Raw genomic sequence first — 10,534 nt, 5'->3', positions numbered from 1 at the left:
ATCATGACTATCATAACTCTATCATAACTCTATCATAACTCTATCATAACTCTATCATGACTCTATCATAACTCTATCATGACTCTATCATAACTCTATCATGACTCTATCATAACTCTATCATAACTCTATCATATCTCTATCATAACTCTATCATAACTCTATCATAACTATCATGACTATCATAACTCTATCATAACTCTATCATAACTCTATCATAACTCTATCATGACTCTATCATAACTCTATCATAACTCTATCATAACTCTATCATGACTCTATCATAACTCTATCATATCTCTATCATAACTCTATCATAACTCTATCATGACTATATCATAACTCTATCATAACTCTATCATAACTCTATCATAACTCTATCATAACTCTATCATGACTCTATCATAACTCTATCATGACTCTATCATATCTCTATCATAACTCTATCATAACTCTATCATAACTCTATCATGACTCTATCATAACTCTATCATAACTCTATCATAACTCTATCATAACTATCATAACTCTATCATAACTCTATCATGACTCTATCATAACTCTATCATGACTCTATCATAACTCTATCATATCTCTATCATAACTCTATCATAACTCTATCATAACTCTATCATCTCTATCATGATTATCATAACTCTATCATAACTCTATCATAACTCTATCATGACTCTATCATAACTCTATCATAACTCTATCATAACTCTATCATAACTCTATCATGACTCTGTCATAACTCTATCATATCTCTATCATAACTCTATCATAACTATCATGACTATCATAACTCTATCATAACTCTATCATAACTCTATCATAACTCTATCATGACTCTATCATAACTCTATCATAACTATCATGACTATCATAACTCTATCATAACTCTATCATAACTCTATCATAACTATCATGACTCTATCATAACTCTATCATAACTATCATGACTATCATAACTCTATCATAACTCTATCATAACTCTATCATAACTATCATAACTCTATCATAACTCTATCATAACTCTATCATAACTATCATAACTCTATCATAACTCTATCATAACTCTATCATGACTCTATCATAACTCTATCATAACTCTATCATAACTATCATGACTATCATAACTCTATCATAACTCTATCATAACTCTATCATAACTTTATCATAACTATCATAACTCTATCATAACTCTATCATAACTCTATCATAACTCTATCATGACTCTATCATAACTCTATCATAACTCTATCATGACTCTATCATGACTCTATCATAACTCTATCATGACTCTATCATAACTCTATCATAACTCTATCATAACTATCATGACTATCATAACTCTATCATAACTCTATCATAACTCTATCATAACTCTATCATAACTCTATCATGACTCTATCATAACTCTATCATATCTCTATCATGACTCTATCATGACTCCATCATGACTCTATCATAACTCTATCATAACTCTATCATAACTCTATCATAACTCTATCATGACTCTATCATAACTCTATCATAACTCTATCATGACTCTATCATAACTCTATCATAACTCTATCATGACTCTATCATAACTCTATCATGACTCTATCATGACTCCATCATGACTCTATCATAACTCTATCATAACTCTATCATAACTCTATCATAACTCTATCATAACTATCATGACTATCATAACTCTATCATAACTCTATCATAACTCTATCATGACTCCATCATGACTCCATCATGACTCTATCATAACTCTATCATAACTCTATCATAACTCTATCATGACTCCATCATGACTCTATCATAACTCTATCATAACTCTATCATAACTATCATGACTATCATGACTATCATAACTCTATCATAACTCTATCATAACTCCATCATGACTCTATCATAACTCTATCATAACTCTATCATAACTCTATCATAACTCTATCATAACTATCATGACTATCACAACTCTATCATAACTCTATCATAACTCTATCATGACTCTATCATAACTATCATGACTATCATAACTCTATCATAACTCTATCATAACTCTATCATAACTCTATCATGACTCTATCATAACTATCATGACTATCATAACTCTATCATAACTCTATCATAACTCTATCATAACTATCATGACTATCATAACTCTATCATAACTCTATCATAACTCTATCATAACTCTATCATAACTCTATCATAACTCTATCATAACTATCATGACTATCATAACTCTATCATGACTCAATCATGACTCTATCATGACTCTATCATATCATTTTCTGGAGTTAGCTCCTCCTGCTTTAGCTGCTATTAGCCACATACAGCTACATCATGACACAAGCACAGCAGTTAGTCCTAATGTGGACCCGGCTTCTTTGTTTAGTCCAAGTTTGGACCTGGCTGAGTTCTGGTGTCGTCCCAGTTTTTCTGCGGGTTTTGCTCCAGATTAAACCTTGTTGGCGTTGTGGGTACTGTTTGGACTTGGTTTAGTCTCTGATGTATGAATACTGCATTTAACACTTTCATTTTTACTATGAGTTTTTTTTTTTTTACAAAAGTAAGTATATCCTATTTGCACAAAAGGCTGTGTGTAAAAATGCAGGGTACAGTATTGGTCCAGGTTTATGAAGGTCAATATAATGAATAGAAAACCTCACGAGCTTCCCCTGTTTGAAAGACCTCCAGCCGCCACTGCCCTGATGATACTTCAAATAGATTTGACTGAAGCAGAGGTAAATGTGTGACCTGTCACTCATGGAACAGTAAAAAAAAAGAAATAAAAAAGTAGAGTAGAGATACTACCATGAGGACTGAGTAACTGAGTCTGATTGATGTTTTCAGTAGGCTAGCACAAATGAAGAGAAACAAAAACTTGAAATTATGTGAAAATGCTGTAAAAATATCATGATTTAAATTATATTACAAAATATGAAATATTTCTGAAGAATGACACGCAAAACAAACACTATGGGGGTCATTCATCAATTTGGAAAATAGCATATTACTTTTTGTGGGAAGAGCCATTAAATTGACCATTTGAAATTGTATGCATTACAATGTTAGGGGCCCAAACCTGATGTAAAAGAGAGAATGTTCTGTGAGTAAAAATGCACAAATGAATGTGCTGCTGATCCACTTCAGTCTACGCTGCTTTTACACATGAGCAAGCGTTCAAGTTGAGTACGTTTTTGAAGAAATTGTACTCATTAAAGTAAACACTGAAGAGGCACCAAGAGCCCCCACCCCTGCAGCACAGTGGAGGACAGTGGAGGCGTCACAAGAGGAGCTACAGGAAACAAGGAAGGGACAAACAAGGAGGTATCTGGGCAAGACTCACAGCTAAGCCACACATGCTTCTATCCCTACTATTGTTTTGGCTAATTGACGTTCACTGGAGAAAAAAAGATTAACTGCCAGTCTCTTCCCAGAGGACGGTGAAAGACTGTTGTGGAGCGGAGGGAGCTGCGCAGGAGAAATAAGAAGCAGGAGGTGTTAAGTTAAGTTATACTGTATTAATCTCTGTAGAGAAATCTCTGTAGAGAAATGAGTTCTCTCCATTTGACCCATCCTCAGTGTCGCATGGGGCGACCTGTAGGAGCAGTGAGCTGCCAGTATGGGCCGTTGCTCTTGGACCCATCTCCATGATGTGGAGCCAGGCTGGTGGTCAGAAACACCTGGCTGGAGGATTCACCTATTGCACATGTTTTTTATAACCTACCACTAACCTACGCAGACACGGGGAGAACATGCAAACTCCACACAGAAAGGCCCCATCCAGGTGGGAATCGGACCTGGGACCTTCGAGCTGTGAGGCACGAGCGCTAACCACTGCGCCACCGTGTGGGGAAGCTGACCAGTACAGGACACCACGCTCTGAAACAGGGATAAACCCAGGAGGCACTGTACCGTTTCAGAGGATCAGAGGAGACTGAAGGCAGCAGGTTTTCCTCCGGGCGACGACTTAGTCACAGCAACTCAGGACTAACACCTGAACACAATTTTGTTGTACTTAACTACATACTATTCAGTACTTTTTACTTCTGCTTCATTGTAATGAAGTATCTTGTATCCTCGCTCACTCGAGCAGATTTTAAACTTATCGACCTCATATATCTGTAGTTTTGAGGCCCTTGATCTTCAAAAATATATATTTAAGATATTTTTATAGCATTTCTTCGTAAATATTAGGATTTTCACATTACCAAACATAAACCAGACTTAAAGGCTCAAACCGTTACTCAGGACTCACAGTCAACGTCTCCAGTATTTATTTGGGTCAATACTTTTTACTTGTGCTTGAGTAAAATGAGAGGTATAGTTAATATTTTGGCTACTCTATCCACTTTTGCTAAGAATTACATTTTGTTCAACAAGTATTCTAAGTACATAAGTACTGTATGTAGGCTACTGGAGTAAATGTAACATGACTCTGATGAGAGCCTCTATACAACTTTTTTGTTATTGGTAGTCATTGTATAAAAGATTCCACTATTTACTATGTAATAGTTTCTTCCTCACATTTCCTGCCTGTTTGCTCACCCTGTGTTTCCAAGAGCTGAATGTAACAAGTGCATTTCTCCATTGTGAGATCAATAAAGGCTTATCTTATCTTATCACTGTGTACTACGTACAGCATTATGATTTGATGTCGCCTTGACTTGCTGAGAGAGACTTGACATTTGTAAACATAATATACATCATATATATAATACATCTGTTGTGACAAAAGGCCATAATAAAAGCTCAGTGTAAATTGCCAAATCATCACTTCCCACCCGCCTCAAACCATGACACAGTGCAAAGCGCGCAGCTGCAGTTCCCCCCGCGCCCTCAGCGCGGCGCAGTCTCCCCGCTGTGCTGGAGTAGGAAGTGCAGCCTGCGGTACAGAGAATTGAAAGTACGCCATAAATATGGCGCCAAAAGAGTTTTCAAGCTGATGTTTGAGCTCGTCTCCAGTGCCCTGCGTGTTCTCTCTGAGAGGAGGAGTCCCGGCCCGGAGCAGAGCCGAGCCCCGAGCGCTCAGAGCGGCGTGCACTGAGCAGGCACGGCGGGCAGGAGCAGCGGAGTGGAGCAGGGGAGCAATGTTTGATTTTTGAAGGAGGGACGTTGCGAAAGTCGCTGGCGTTTCTTTCCTGCCTCAGCGTTTGGGAGTAAAGCATCATTTTGTCTTTGCACTTTTGGAGCTGTGTGCACGCGCTGCATCGCCGGCTCCGGAGAGGGCGCTCAGTTTTGGGGCTTTTTCCTAAATGCGACATGCTTTCCTCCCCGCGCAGGGCTGTGGGCACCGCTCCCCCGTGAGGACCGCGGCGGCGTGAGCGTGTTGTTGTGGACTTCTTCAACCTGCGGAGAAACTCCTCTCGCCTGGATCTTATCGTTTCGGATTAATATTTTTGGACGTCGCGTTTCGGGAGCAGAGCGCTGTCAGGGCGCGGAGGAGCGAGGAGGGTCGGGTCCTGTCACAACGTGGACACCGTGCGTGAGCAGCCTGCGGGGGGGTAGCGAGGGACACACACACACACACACACGCGCGCTGAACTACCGCTAACCCCCCCAAAAACTACATGTCCCTGGCCGCCAATGAGCTCCTAATCTCTGGAGCACGTCTCTGCGCCCGAAGCTGACTGCACAACAAGGTAAACCCGGACCAGAGCGCGGTGCTGTGTGGCTGTGGGGCGGGCATGTGCGTGTTGTGATCCGGGGGAAATGTTTTAGCGGTGCATGTGTGTGGAGCTGCAGCCGGGGCACGGAGGCAGGCGCGCGGGAGGGGCGAGGGGGGGGCCGGGCCAAACTTGACCATGGCCGTTTTACGCACTGTGAAAACTGGCCTGGAGAGGATGTAGCTGTGGAGGTGAGGGCTGAACTTGGACCAACCCAAAGAAGAACTCACCCAAACCGACGGGTAATGACGAAACAAGCGTCGGAGAAGTGTCACGCACGGTCTAAACAGGACGACGCTCGGCATTAAAACATCTTTATCGACGCTAATGGGACATGAACGCGCTCGTGGAGACGTAGAGGGGCGTGTGGGGTTTTGGAAGCGGGCCAGGGGCTGCTTTTGTGCGCGTAAATGTGGACAAATGCTCTCGCTTACACGGGAGCAGACAGGAGAGTGAGAGGATGGAGCAAGTTTTAAGAGAGGAGAGGGAGAGATGCTGCTTTCCAGAAGATTCACCCAATGTTTGTTTGTGGTGTTTGGAATGGACCATTTTAAAGGAATTGCTGGGGCTACTTTTGGGTGTTGTATTTGCACGTCACGCTTTGTTTTACGTAAAGGTTTTCTGCCCTGAACGTAATGCTGTGTTCATGAGTGTAGTTTAGGTTGTTTGACAGTGTTTGGGTGAGCCCATCCATCCATCCATCCATTTTCTTCTGCTTTATCCGGGGCCGGGTCGCGGGGGCAGCAGTCTCAGCAGAGATGCCCAAACTTCCCGGTCCACACACACCTCCTCCAGCTGTTCTGACCCCGAGGCGACACCAGGCCAGCTCGGAGACATAGTCCCACCACCGTGTCCTGGGTCTTCCACGAGGCCTTGTCCCACTAGGACATGCCTGGAACACCTCCTGCAGGAGGCGACCAGGAGGCATCCGAAACAGATGCCCGAGCCACCTCAGCTGCTCCTTTCGACGTGAAGGAGCAGCGACTCTACTCCGAGCTCCTCCCGGGTAACTGAGCTCCTCACCTGATCTCGAAGGGTGCGCCCAGCCACCCTGCGAAGGAAACTCATTTCGGCCGCTTGTATTCGCGATCTCGTCCTTTCGGTCATGACCCAAATCTCATGACCATAGGTGAGGGTGGGAACGTAGATCGATCGGTAAATCGAGAGCTTTGCCCCGACTCAGCTCCCTCTTCACCACGACAGACCGATACAGCGACCGCATCACTGCTTGGGTTTGGGTGAGCCGTTGGCACAAACTGGGAGACATTTCTGTCAGTCGGCCCCAGGGCAGCTCGGTTTAACTCCGTAGACTTGACCTTCTACGAATAGGTCTTGAAATGGATGGGGCAGGAGGCGGTTCAGCTTTGGTTCATTTTCATATTGCGAGATTGTTATAAAATATAAAAATTTTAGGTCATATTGTGCAGCCTTGGCATTTGACTATTGTATTAGTTTAGTAAGTCAGTGCTTTATTTGTCATTGTACAACCGCACAAAGAATGTGTGTTCATGTGTTAGCCCTGAGCCGCGCCACCACTGGGGGTCAACCGGACCGGTATGTTTTTAGAGGTAGGGGAAACGCCTGGAGGAAACCTGCCTTCAGTCTCCTCTGATCCTCTGGAAGGCGGTGCATGTTTCAGAGCGTGGTGTCCTGCACTGGTCAGCTCCTCCACCTTCCTCTTCCTCCTGTGCAGCTCCCTCCGCTCCACAACAGTCTTTCACGATCTTGTGTGGCTTAGCTGTGAGACTTGCCTGGATACCTCCTCGTTTGTTTCATGTAGCGCCTCTTGTGACGCCTCCACTGTTCCGCAGGCAATTTGCAGGTCTCAAATGTCTTTAGCTCTTCTGCTGCCTCACATAACTCAAATACTTGAACTTGAATTGCAAATCCCATTGAAATCAAAATACTCTTTTTTTCAGGAACAAAATTGCAATTCGATATTTTTTACTCAGGGACCCATCTTTTCAGTAGTTTTTCCTTTAACTCGCTGACAACTAATCACCACAGGCGTCTGAGATTGATGTCAGTGATTCAAAGAGCCCTGAGACACAACACCATCCATGAGCTTCATTGAATTTTTCCGTTTTTTTTACCTTTATGGCACTGAAATACAATTTGCATAGTAATTGTTAACGCAGTGTAGGCTGATATTTGAAGTAATTAAATTAGATTTTTTTTCAACCTCTCAAATAGTCTGTAGTTAAACATTTATTGGTATAGTAAAGGTTTCAATCATAGAAGTATATCATAGATGTCGACAGATAATGTTTTTTTTCTATTGCTGATATGCTCCGCTTATATTTTGGGAAAATGTCTTGTCTATAGTCCCGTGTTTGATGGGAAATGATCCATGGTCTCAATTTACACAGTGCTTTTCCACCTACACTAGGCACTCAAAGCGCTTTACAGCAACCCATTCACACTGTCATTCATACAACATTAATGTACACACAGACACTGGAGGCAAGGAGGGTGAAGTGTCTTGTCCAAGGACCTTCAAACCCCCGACCTTCCGATCATGAGACGACCCGCTCTACCAACTGTAAAACATTTAGACTTCCAGACGATCGCTTTACAGCAGGGATCTCCAACCGGTAGCTCTCCAGGCCTTCGCAAGTAGCTCAACAGAGACTTTCTGTGTTCCTACACACGCTTGATGAGTCACATTTAAGATGGATTTTCTTTTTCTTCTGAATATTCTGAACCCATTCATGCAAATAGAGTAAAGACATTGAGAGCAAGCTCAAGAAAACTACAAGAATAATCAAGTAAATCCACCAAAATCGCATAGAAGACCGTTTCTAACTTCAACCCGTTTGGAGCTATAGGAATATACTGGGAGAGGTCAAATGCTAACAACATCTTTGGTCTTTTTGCGTGACTGAGGGCACACAGTTCTTCCACACTCAGATATGTTCTTACCTGAGCTTAGACGAGTTGATGCGTACCTGTCTGGTCTTTGTGCGTGCCCGTGGAAGAGAGTGGTCGCTTCCAACTTCACCCCCAGTTTGGAGCCATAGGAACACATTGGGAGAGGCCAAATGCTAGCAACATCTTTGGTCTTTTTTCATGACTGAGGATCGATACCTTTGGGTAAACACTTCCAAAAGTCAATTTTTCATTTGTTTTTCCCCATAGATCTTTCAATAAGCCTCCGCCATGCCTTCATTGTATATTTTTGAAAAGTCTATGGGAAAATAACCTCTAAAGCCGCAGGTTTGAAAGTGGGCTCCATAGAAACACAGATCTGACTTGCCTTCCTGGATTTTTATATGATTTGATGACAGTAGTGTTCTATAATGGCACTTAACAGACATTTTCTGCCTGACTTCATGGTAATGGAGTCGGATCGCCCACTCGCTCCTTCAGATGTTTTCTTTCTGGGTGTCACTGTGGGCTTTGCTTGTTCTCCTTTGGCGGCGGCGCTGAAGTAGTCGACGACGCTCTAAGTCATGTCACGTTGGCCCATTCGCCCGATGACTCGCGGCTGGTGCTGTGCTTTTCCCGTGTTTTTTTTTGCACTGCCGCCGCTGCTCTTGAATCAATTAAACCCTCAGTCGTCTGGGGACTTGTTAAACGCTCCCAGTTGTGACATCACCTCCTTTTTTCTGCTCACAACGCACTACAACTACGCACAAGACACACACACCACTTATACTACAGCTGCCACTACTGCTACTAGCGATTACCATTACTGCTACTGTTACTACTGCGATGATGCTACTACCACTACTGTTACGAAGTGCTTTTCATGAATAAAATCTGTTTCTCCTGCCCTGGTCAGTTCGTTTGGTGTCAGTCTGACCACATGTCAACTGTCAATCTGACCGTTTGGAGCAACATTTTTTGTGTTTGAAGATTATATACCGTAAATGCTATAATATAGGCCGGGGCCTTTATTTACTCAAGGGCATCTGGGACCAGGCCTTTATTGGAACCAGGCCACAATTAGAGACAGGCCTTTATTTCTATTTGAGCAAAACGGACGACCAGGAAAACGAAGAAAAACGAGATTTGTGTCCATTTGCACCTAAAATATTAGGTTCATTTTATGAATTAACATTTCAAACCCTCTCCCAGCGGCTGGAACATTGACGCCTTTTATTTTGTCGGGACAACAGGAAGTGTTTCGTTGCTGTTAGCGGAGCTTTGACATCAATGTCACTGCAGGTTTCTGTTTCGTTTTTACCGCGGACTGGATTATTTGTTGTTATCTTGCGTAAAAGGCGAGTTTAGACGGAGCGTTTGTGTTTGTGATCAATCATGAGACTGACCCGAGAGAAGACGAGACGCTCGCGCTGATCGGAGGAGTTATTTTGAGGCGTGGGACTGACCTGCACACGGAGCAGCTGGACGTGCTTTGAAGACGCGATGGAGACTTTATTAAAACCCTGGAGGGTCACACAACTCTCCCCCTGTTTCTACAAATAGTCACAGGAGGTTTGAAAAGTGGCTAAATCTGTGTCAAAGTTATGCTCGGATCAGCTCCTCCGCAGCGTCCCCATCGGCCCCGGTTCCCGTTTGTTTACTTCCTGCACGTGAGTTTTCATTTACACGAGTATGAGACATTCCAAGCATGGGGAATATTTCTACAGCTATAGTTTCTAATAAAAGCCCCGGCCACTGTTAGAGACCCGGCCGCTAATGGAATACAGGCCAGTATTAGAGAATTTACGGTATAAAATGGGCTGAGGCACTTTGGTTAATAAGTGGTGACCTTTAATTTACACCAACGCGTTTCAGCTCAAAAGAATTATCATCAGCACGTCGACCTTCGTTGGCTTTATGTTCATGAGCTATGTCTCTGCCTCTGATCTCGTGAAGAGCAGGAGTCTTGGTCGACCAAAAACTTGCCCTGA

General features: G+C 42.9%; 1 protein-coding gene across 1 annotated transcript in view; it reads left to right on the top strand.

The window, feature by feature from the left end:
• The first annotated feature begins 4,878 nt into the window (after nt 1–4,878).
• Nucleotides 4,879–10,534, top strand: part of jade2 (jade family PHD finger 2) — a 350,732-nt gene continuing 345,076 nt past the window's right edge. Inside the window, exon 1 of the mRNA XM_079566323.1 lies at nt 4,879–5,651. The gene's annotated coding sequence lies outside the window, so the exon portion shown is untranslated. The remainder of the gene's footprint in view (nt 5,652–10,534) is intronic.

The sequence above is a fragment of the Gobius niger genome (genome assembly GCF_951799975.1).
Source record: "Gobius niger genome assembly, chromosome: 11".
Taxonomy (NCBI): Eukaryota; Metazoa; Chordata; class Actinopteri; order Gobiiformes; family Gobiidae; genus Gobius; species Gobius niger.
The sequence above is the reverse complement of the archived record's forward strand: the minus strand, read 5'-3'. Positions and strand labels throughout refer to the sequence as shown.